Here is an 8,026-nt window from a genome sequence, read left to right as displayed (position 1 = left end):
GGCAGCTGTTCGCTCTTAATCAAACTTGTGACATAACATAACATAACATAACATAACATAACATAAGTTTGCAAGGTGTCCCAGGCCAGTGTGAGTACCTTGTTCAGTTCTGTTTTTTCTTTGCATCCGGTCACGAGAAGTCCTACTTATATTATGGGGGGGGAAATCTACCAGAACTTGTAAGAGCTGGATAGCTAACTTTATATTTTCTGGAATGAGTTATTCCACTGAAAATATATGCAGAGGTTTACAGTATTTTCCTTCAGGCTTTCTCATCGGTACTGCCGCCAAACGTTCAGTATGACATAAACAATGGGCAGGTATGGCAGGTTCAACCACAGCCGACACCCCTATGAAGCAGCCAAGAAAAATGTCAGGAGTAATTGGACAATGAAAGCAGGGAATTACTGAATATAATTACTGCATTGAATAAAAGAGAATTGTCCCGGGCGTGAGGTTTCAATCCAAAGCATAGTAGGTAACAAAGACCTCTGTGCTTTTCCTCCCATTGCCTGGTCACTCATGTCAGAGGATAAATCTAGATATTTTAACTTCACAGTAGGTTCTTCGGAGCAGCCTGTGAGATCCAGGGCTGCAGAATGCTGTGATTGATTGATTGAGAAGTACCTTCCTTGTGGCTCAGGCAGGAGTTGCCCTCAGATCATTGTCCATGGAGATCCAGGTGTAGAGGCGGCCACAACCCATTCTGCAGCAGTGGTGAAAGAAGGAGGGCAAAGAAACGACATTAAGGGGAAGCCAGAGTACTGATCAGAGTACAAGCGAGAAAGGTATTGCACGATTTTGGGGGTAGCAATGCTATTGTCTATTATCTGTTATTTTGACTGGCAATATGTGTATAATATGTTAGATTGTGTGTTTTTTGTCTCTTTGTGTTTTTCTGTATGTGTGTTTCTGTGTGAGTGTGTATTTCTTTGTGTGTGTGTGTGTGTTTGTTTTTCCATGCGTCCATGTGAGTGTGTATGAGAGACAGAGATAGAGACTTCACATTTTCCAAGGCGAACACTGACTCTCATAAAGCCTATCCCTTGAGCTCAGCAGACAACACCTCAGCAACATCTATATAGGTCAAAAGCACATCCTTCACAGGACCACGCTCAAACGTTGCTCCCCTGCATACCTGGAACTGCACAACGTCATAGCAGCATCAGAAAATCCACCATGACCAATCTAGAGCAGTGCCTGATAATTGAATGACAGACGTTTATTTTGACATCTGTTTACCCTTCCCCCCTCCCTCCGGTGAGCATGCAGGCCTTGAATGCTAGACCCCTTGCAGGTTCAAATCATGTACACTGCCCAAATAATATTGTAGAAGAAGCCACGAGGACACGATAATGGTATGATTTGCAGAGGTGCATGGGGATTACTGTTGGGCTTCTCTCTTTTTTAAAAGCGCAGACCCATCAGGTATTTAGGAAATATACGGTTCACTCTATCTGTATGTCACAGAAAAAATAAGAAATTTGGGGCCAGATGTAGGTCGCCAATTACCGGTCTGTAACGGCCGATTTCGTTACAGGTAATTGGTTTTTGAGATGCAGGGGCCATTACTTTACAGAATTGGTAAATTTACCGATTCTGTAAAATACTGAATCGGTAATTTTACCGATTCGGTAAATCCCAGATGTAGGTAGCACTGTTAACAGTGCTACAGGCCTTCAGAATTCTGTATTTTACCACCCAATACAATTGGGTGGTAAAATACCGAATTCAGGTGTACATGCATATCTGTGCATGTACACCTGTGCCATGTGACACACAGACATGCCCTTAGGGCATGTATGAGTGCCACATGTGACACAAGCCTGTACTTGGGGTGCTAGACGGTGTCAAAGTGACACCCCCTGCACCCTTGCAGGATTCGGTATTTACTGATTCGGTAAATACCGTATCAGTATTTCCCATTGATTCCTATGGGCTTCAAGGCCCATAGGAATCAATGGGCAATACCGATTCGGTATTTACCGAATCTGTAAATACCGAATCATACCGATTCGGTAATTCTAAAATAAGAATTACCTACATCTGCCCCCTTCCTATTTACCGAATCTTAAATACCGAATCGGTAAAATTCGGTATTTAAGAGTAGGTAAATCGGAATTACCTACATCTAGCCCCAAATATCTAATGTTTACATTTACTGACATTATGCAATGCACATGCAAATCCTTTTTTTTTTTTTTTTTTTAACAGTGAAGAAAAGTTGTTTAATTGGCAGAAAAAGGTATACTGATAAGTGGGGTATATCTCCTCAACAATAAACCAGCTCTACAAAGCTGCACTATCTCTGCATCAACTGAAGTCAACAACATTTTTTTTTCTTTTTTTTTTTTAAACCTTTATTTATGGAGCAATCAGGAAAAGTACATCCCTTACATATGAAACACATACATACATGGTACACATCTGCGATGATTGGTCAATACTGGGCGACTTTTCTAACGGGCTAGGCATCAATGACAATTCACATTATCACATCAATATTCACAATGCGCGATGTGCATTAATACATCCATTTTAAAAACTGGTAGGGGCTAGCAATTATAACATTGTAGTCATACCAGGTGCATCATGTATCATAGCAGAGCAACTAGTCCATGTGATATCACCATGTCGCTCAGGAACACAAAACAGTCCTCATCGGATATTCTTACATATTCAGATCGGAAGCGGCTCAGTTCTCAGCAGGGCAAGCAGAGCCCCCAATCCCCATTATATGAAGGGCCCAGCTATATCTCCCAATGGTATGTAGTGAGCACAGTGTAGTACACCCAACCATGTACGGTATGGGGATCAGTCAATGTGCGTGATTATGACACCCCTGTACCATCTTAAAACGCCCGCAAGGGGTATCCCGCCCGTGCTCTGCCCCACAGCGTCTAAGGAACCTTCATTTCGCAGCCGCGCAGTGGAGTGTGTTGTCAGTAGACCTCTTAGTGATCTCAGGACAGCCGTATAGCAGTGTTATGACTATTCCCGGGGTGCATCAGTAGGACGGGCGGAGCCCCGCCCGCATCCCCAGTGAACTATAACCTAATCCTTAGACATCTCCCTGCTCAGGACCCTCCTCTCAGACTATCATCATCAGAGCTCCCACTCTGGTTCGCTTGAGACAGCCAATAGAGCTGTAGCGGACTCCAGATATCCTTAGGCCGACAACGCACAGGCATGAGCTCAGCATAGATATTGTGTTGTTCCTGACAGTACGTCATATCATCAATCCATTCCTTAAACTTCGGAGCCCTGCCCCTCCCCCATCTGCAAGCCACTCTCCTTTTTGCCAATAAGAGCGCTACATCCACAAATCTACGAGATGCCTTAGGGACATCTTTAGTATAGCCCAGTAACATCGTGATGGGGTCCAATGGAACCACTCCGTCAGTCATGACCTGAAGCGCCGCGTGCACCTGGGTCCAATACTCTTGAACCGCTCCACATTCTAAAGCAAGGTGGAGAAATCCTGCTCCCTCTGCGCGGCACCGAGCACATCTGTCGTTATCCGCTAAGTGTAGCTTTAGCTTCCTGACCGGTGTAAAATAAAATCTCTGTACAAATTTGTAGTGGATAATTTTAAGTCTGCAGCTAGACGAGACGTTTGCTGTGACGGAGCAGCAATATAGCCACTGTTCGTCAGTTACTTCAGTGCCTAGGTCTGAACTCCAACTGGCACGCGCTCGGGGTGTAACAGACACTTTGTGCGATCTGATGTTGGTGTACAGCTTCGACACCAAGTGTCGGCCATCCGATATCAGCAGCACATGAAGGGGCAAGACCACACCCGGCTCATCCGGAAAGTGTGGAAGGATCTCTCGCATCCCATGTCTAAGTCTAATGAAATAGAAAGTCTCCAGCGGCGTCGGGGAGCCACTCTGAAATATCTGGTCTATAGTGCGGAACTGCCCATTGATGAACATATCACCCCACGTGTTCAATTTGATGCGTTTGCACATTGAACGGAATCCAGGTTCCTGTAACAGGGACAGTTGCGGATGATACGTGAGTGGCATATCCGGTGAGTATAGCAAAGGGGCGTCAAGTGCCCTTACCACTCTCCGCCAGGCGTCCACAGTACACATAACTGTGGTAGCTGGTGTCTCAATGTCTCCTGTTCTGCCCTGTAGCATACCATTGAGCGGGAGGGGGTGCACAATCCATTCCTCAGCCGCAACCTGTGGCATGAAGGGCTCAGGGTGAATCCAGTGGTAGCGCATGTTGCGCCTGCGCGCTCAAGTAATAGGTTTCAAAATCTGGCACATCAAACCCGCCTTTGTCATATGGCTGCATCAGGGTGGACCAGGGCAGCCGTGGTTGTTTACCCCCCCAGAACAGTCGCAGTAGTTCTGACCGCAGTCTCTTAAAAAATATGAGCCCGGGTAGTAGGGGACAATTTGAAAGATGTATAAAAAGCGGGGGAGCACCACCATCTTTATCAATGAGGTCCTGCCCGCCATTGAGAGCGGCAGGGCCATCCATCATGTTACATTATCGGCCAGTTGAGAGATAGCCACACCATAGTTAAGTCTAATCGTTTCCTCTCTATTGAGCGAGATCGTGATGCCCAGATAGCGTAGGTCTGAACTCCACCACTCCAGGGGGAAGTCTAATTGGAAGTGCTGCACCGCCGCCGTGAGGGGGAAGAGTTGCGATTTCTTCCAATTAATGTGTATTCCGGAAAGCCTGCCAAATACAAGGAATTCCCTCAGCAACGGGTTGAGATTCTGTTGTGGGTCTTTCACATAGAGCGTTACATCATCAGCGTAAAGCGATATCCCTATCTGCCTCCGGAAGCAGTTGAACGCGCTAAGTTTATGCAACTGCCGAATCCGACACGCCAATGGCTCAATTGATATGGCAAACAGGAGGGGGGACAACGGGCATCCCTGCCTGGTTCCCCTCGTGATCGGCATTTGGGAGGACAGCACCCCATTAATGACAACTCTGGCCACAGGCGCGGTATACAACAGCTCCACCCATGCGATAAATATCTTGGGAAACCCCATCCTGCATAATATGGCCATGAGGTATTTCCATTCCACCGAGTCAAATGCCTTAGTGGCATCAAGAAATATCGCAGCCACCGGTATCTCAGGGGCTATGGTGGGGATGAGCGAAAATAGAGTGCGTAGATTGTGCGATGTGGCCCGTCCCGGCACAAAGCCAGCCTGGTCCGGGAGCACTATTGTGGTCATGAGTAGCGACAACCTAGCCGCCAACACTTTCGCCAGTATCTTCGCATCACAGTTAAGGAGAGATAGCGGTCTGTAAGAATCAGTGTCTAGAGGGTCCTTGCCGGGTTTCAAAAGCGAAGTTATCCCCACCTCTCTCATCGATCCCGGCAGTCTCCCCACCTCCATCGATTCTTCAAAAACTTCCTTGAGTACTGACGCCATCGTGTCCACATAACATTTATAAAATTCGACCGGAAGGCCGTCTAGCCCTGCCGCTTTGCCATTGCTCAAGGACAGTATGGCATCCCGTATTTCCTCCACCTCTAGAGGACCTCCAAGGAAGGCTCGGTGGCCGTCTGTGAGCCAGCAAAGTGCAATGTCATTCAGAAAGTCCCCGAAATCCACTTCGCCCTCTTGCTGTGTGGAGTACAGTTGCTGGTAGTGTTGTAGGAAAGCCTCCTGTATCCCCCCAGTGTCCTGACATCTCTTGCCCTCCTTAGTGGTGATTTCTAGAATATGAGTGCTGAATCGCTGGTGTCGTGTGATGGCAGCTAGAACTTTACCTGGTCGCTCCCCTTCACAATACCTCCTGGCCGTCCAGTATTTTCCCCTGAATTTCACTTCCCTAGCTGCCTCCTCCTCAAACTCCGACAACTTCTCCCTGAAGGCCTGCCTCAGTGCCGGGTCATTACCCCCAACCATTCTATCCTCAAGTGCCTTAAGTTCCGACTCCAATCTGGCCAGTGTGCGTACTATGTCCCTCAGTATCCCACAGCTTTTGGCGATTGTGACCCCTCTTATAGTGACCTTAAATGCCTCCCAGATCACCTCCACGCTATCCACCGATCCCTTGTTTCTTGGAAAAAAGGCCTCTATATCTTTGCCAAGCTCCGTCTTAAAGACCGGATCAAGTAGCGCCGATGGAAACAGACGCCAAGGCGGACGAACCCTATTCAACCCTGGCACAGCTAGTGTAAGCAGAACCGGGCAGTGGTCCGAGTAAGTCCTGGGCAAGTGTTCCACCTTGTGTAGTCCACCCCCAAGCCCCCGCGATATAAAGCAATAATCAAGACGTGCCCATGTTTGCGCATGTGCTGTGAAATGTGTGCCCTCTCTGCTCTCAGGATTTGTAAACCTCCAGCTGTCTAGTAGGCCCGCCTCAAGGAGTATCCCCTGTAGTGTATCGCGCGCTTGGACATTGTACTGACCGCTCCCGTCTGATCTGTCTGCGCCCGGCCTAAGTGCAAGGTTGAAATCTCCACCCCAGATAATATGTGTGGCATCAATTTCCAGTATGTGCCTCCAAAGTGTCGTGAAAAACCCTGGCGTATCTACGTTGGGTGCAAAGCAGTTTACAATTATCACAACATCCGTAACCCAACCGCCCCCACAAAACAACGTATCTCCCCTCGACATCCAACTTCGCCCCTAGTTCCTGAAATGCAAGCGATTTCTTAATCAATACTGCTGTCCCTCTAGCATATGTAGAGTACGATGAGAATTTCCTAATGAGGGCCCATTTACTGGCAAACCGGGGTTCGCTCCGTGGACGGAGATGGGTGTCTTGCAATAAGGCTATTTGCACCTGATGACGATCCAGATACGCAAGTACATTCCTACATTTCCTCGCGTCATTGAGGCCCCGCACATTCCAAGATATCACTGATATTCTACTCAAGGCACTATCACCCATTACACAAGATGAGACTCAAGTTAGCCAGCCCTCGTAGGCGCCCAGCCCACCAGTCACCCACAGCACCCACCAGTAGCATATATCTCTTGCAATTTCCATTCTGTACCCCAGCATGATCCTTGAAAAACATCCCCCCCAGACTCTCCATGTTCAACTCTCGTAAGCCAACAGAACCGGAGCAAACGTGCCCCACTAAGAGACAGCTCCCTTGCCTCCCCCCCCAAGAACAGTCCAACATCCCCATACCCAGGCCTCCCACCTCCCACTGAAGCAACCCCAACTTGCCAGCATTCCATCTCCACCCTCCGCCCTCAGACCCCACTTTCGGAAATAACAACAAACAATGAGGGGAACTCCCTTCGAGGGACAATCAAGGTGCGCACCGACTCACCCCCACATCTCCATCCTGCCCCCCATACCTCATAAGGGAACAGTTAGAGAGGAGAGGCGGTGCCTGGCTGGTATCACCACCTGCAGTGTCATACCCGTCAGTAGCATTTCGGTCTCTCATGGCTCCCCCTGACAGAGAAGAGCCACAGTATGGTCTAACTGAGTGTGCCGCTGCATCACCACTCTAGTACAGTCTGTTATTAGAAATCAGCTATCTTCTTGTTCCGCCGGATGACCCTCAGCTACATCCTCGTCAGCATTGCGCCGCCCCCCTCCAGCTCTCCTAAGTTTCTTTATATAGTCCTCCACTTGTTGCGGAGTCGTGAAAAAGTGTTGCGTGCCCTGATGAGTGACCCTGAGTTTGGCCGGATAGAGGAGGGCATAGTCTATCTGCATATCTCTAAGCTTTCTTTTGACGTCGAGGAACTTTCTACGTTGCTCCTGCACAACGGGGGTGAAATCCGGGTATATCGAAAAATTCACTCCATCACATGACAAGTGTCTATTTGCCCGCGCCGCTCGAAGTGCAGTGTCGCGATCTCGGTAATTGAGAAGGCGGGCAATTATAGGCCGCGGTGTGGCTCCTGGCTTGGGGAGCGGACCGAGGGACCGATGTGCTCTCTCAACAATGAATTGGGAAGGCGTCCTTCCCAACCGCCGCCAAAAGGATTTTCTCAACGTAGTCCTCCATACGACCAGTGTTGGTCGAATCCGGCACACCAAGGACTCGTATGTTGTTGCGCCGACTGCGCGC

General features: G+C 48.4%; 1 protein-coding gene across 1 annotated transcript in view; it reads left to right on the top strand.

The window, feature by feature from the left end:
* Positions 1-657: 657 nt before the first annotated feature.
* The window catches only part of LOC147734903 (proto-oncogene Mas-like), a 56,799-nt gene continuing 49,430 nt past the window's right edge, over positions 658-8,026 (top strand). The window contains exon 1 of the mRNA XM_086953674.1: positions 658-788. The gene's annotated coding sequence lies outside the window, so the exon portion shown is untranslated. The remainder of the gene's footprint in view (positions 789-8,026) is intronic.

The sequence above is a fragment of the Lissotriton vulgaris genome, chromosome 1_2, assembly GCF_964263255.1.
Source record: "Lissotriton vulgaris chromosome 1_2, aLisVul1.2, whole genome shotgun sequence".
NCBI classification, from domain to species: domain Eukaryota; kingdom Metazoa; phylum Chordata; class Amphibia; order Caudata; family Salamandridae; genus Lissotriton; species Lissotriton vulgaris.
Note: the sequence above shows the minus strand (reverse complement) of the source record. Positions and strands in the feature narration are given on the sequence as shown.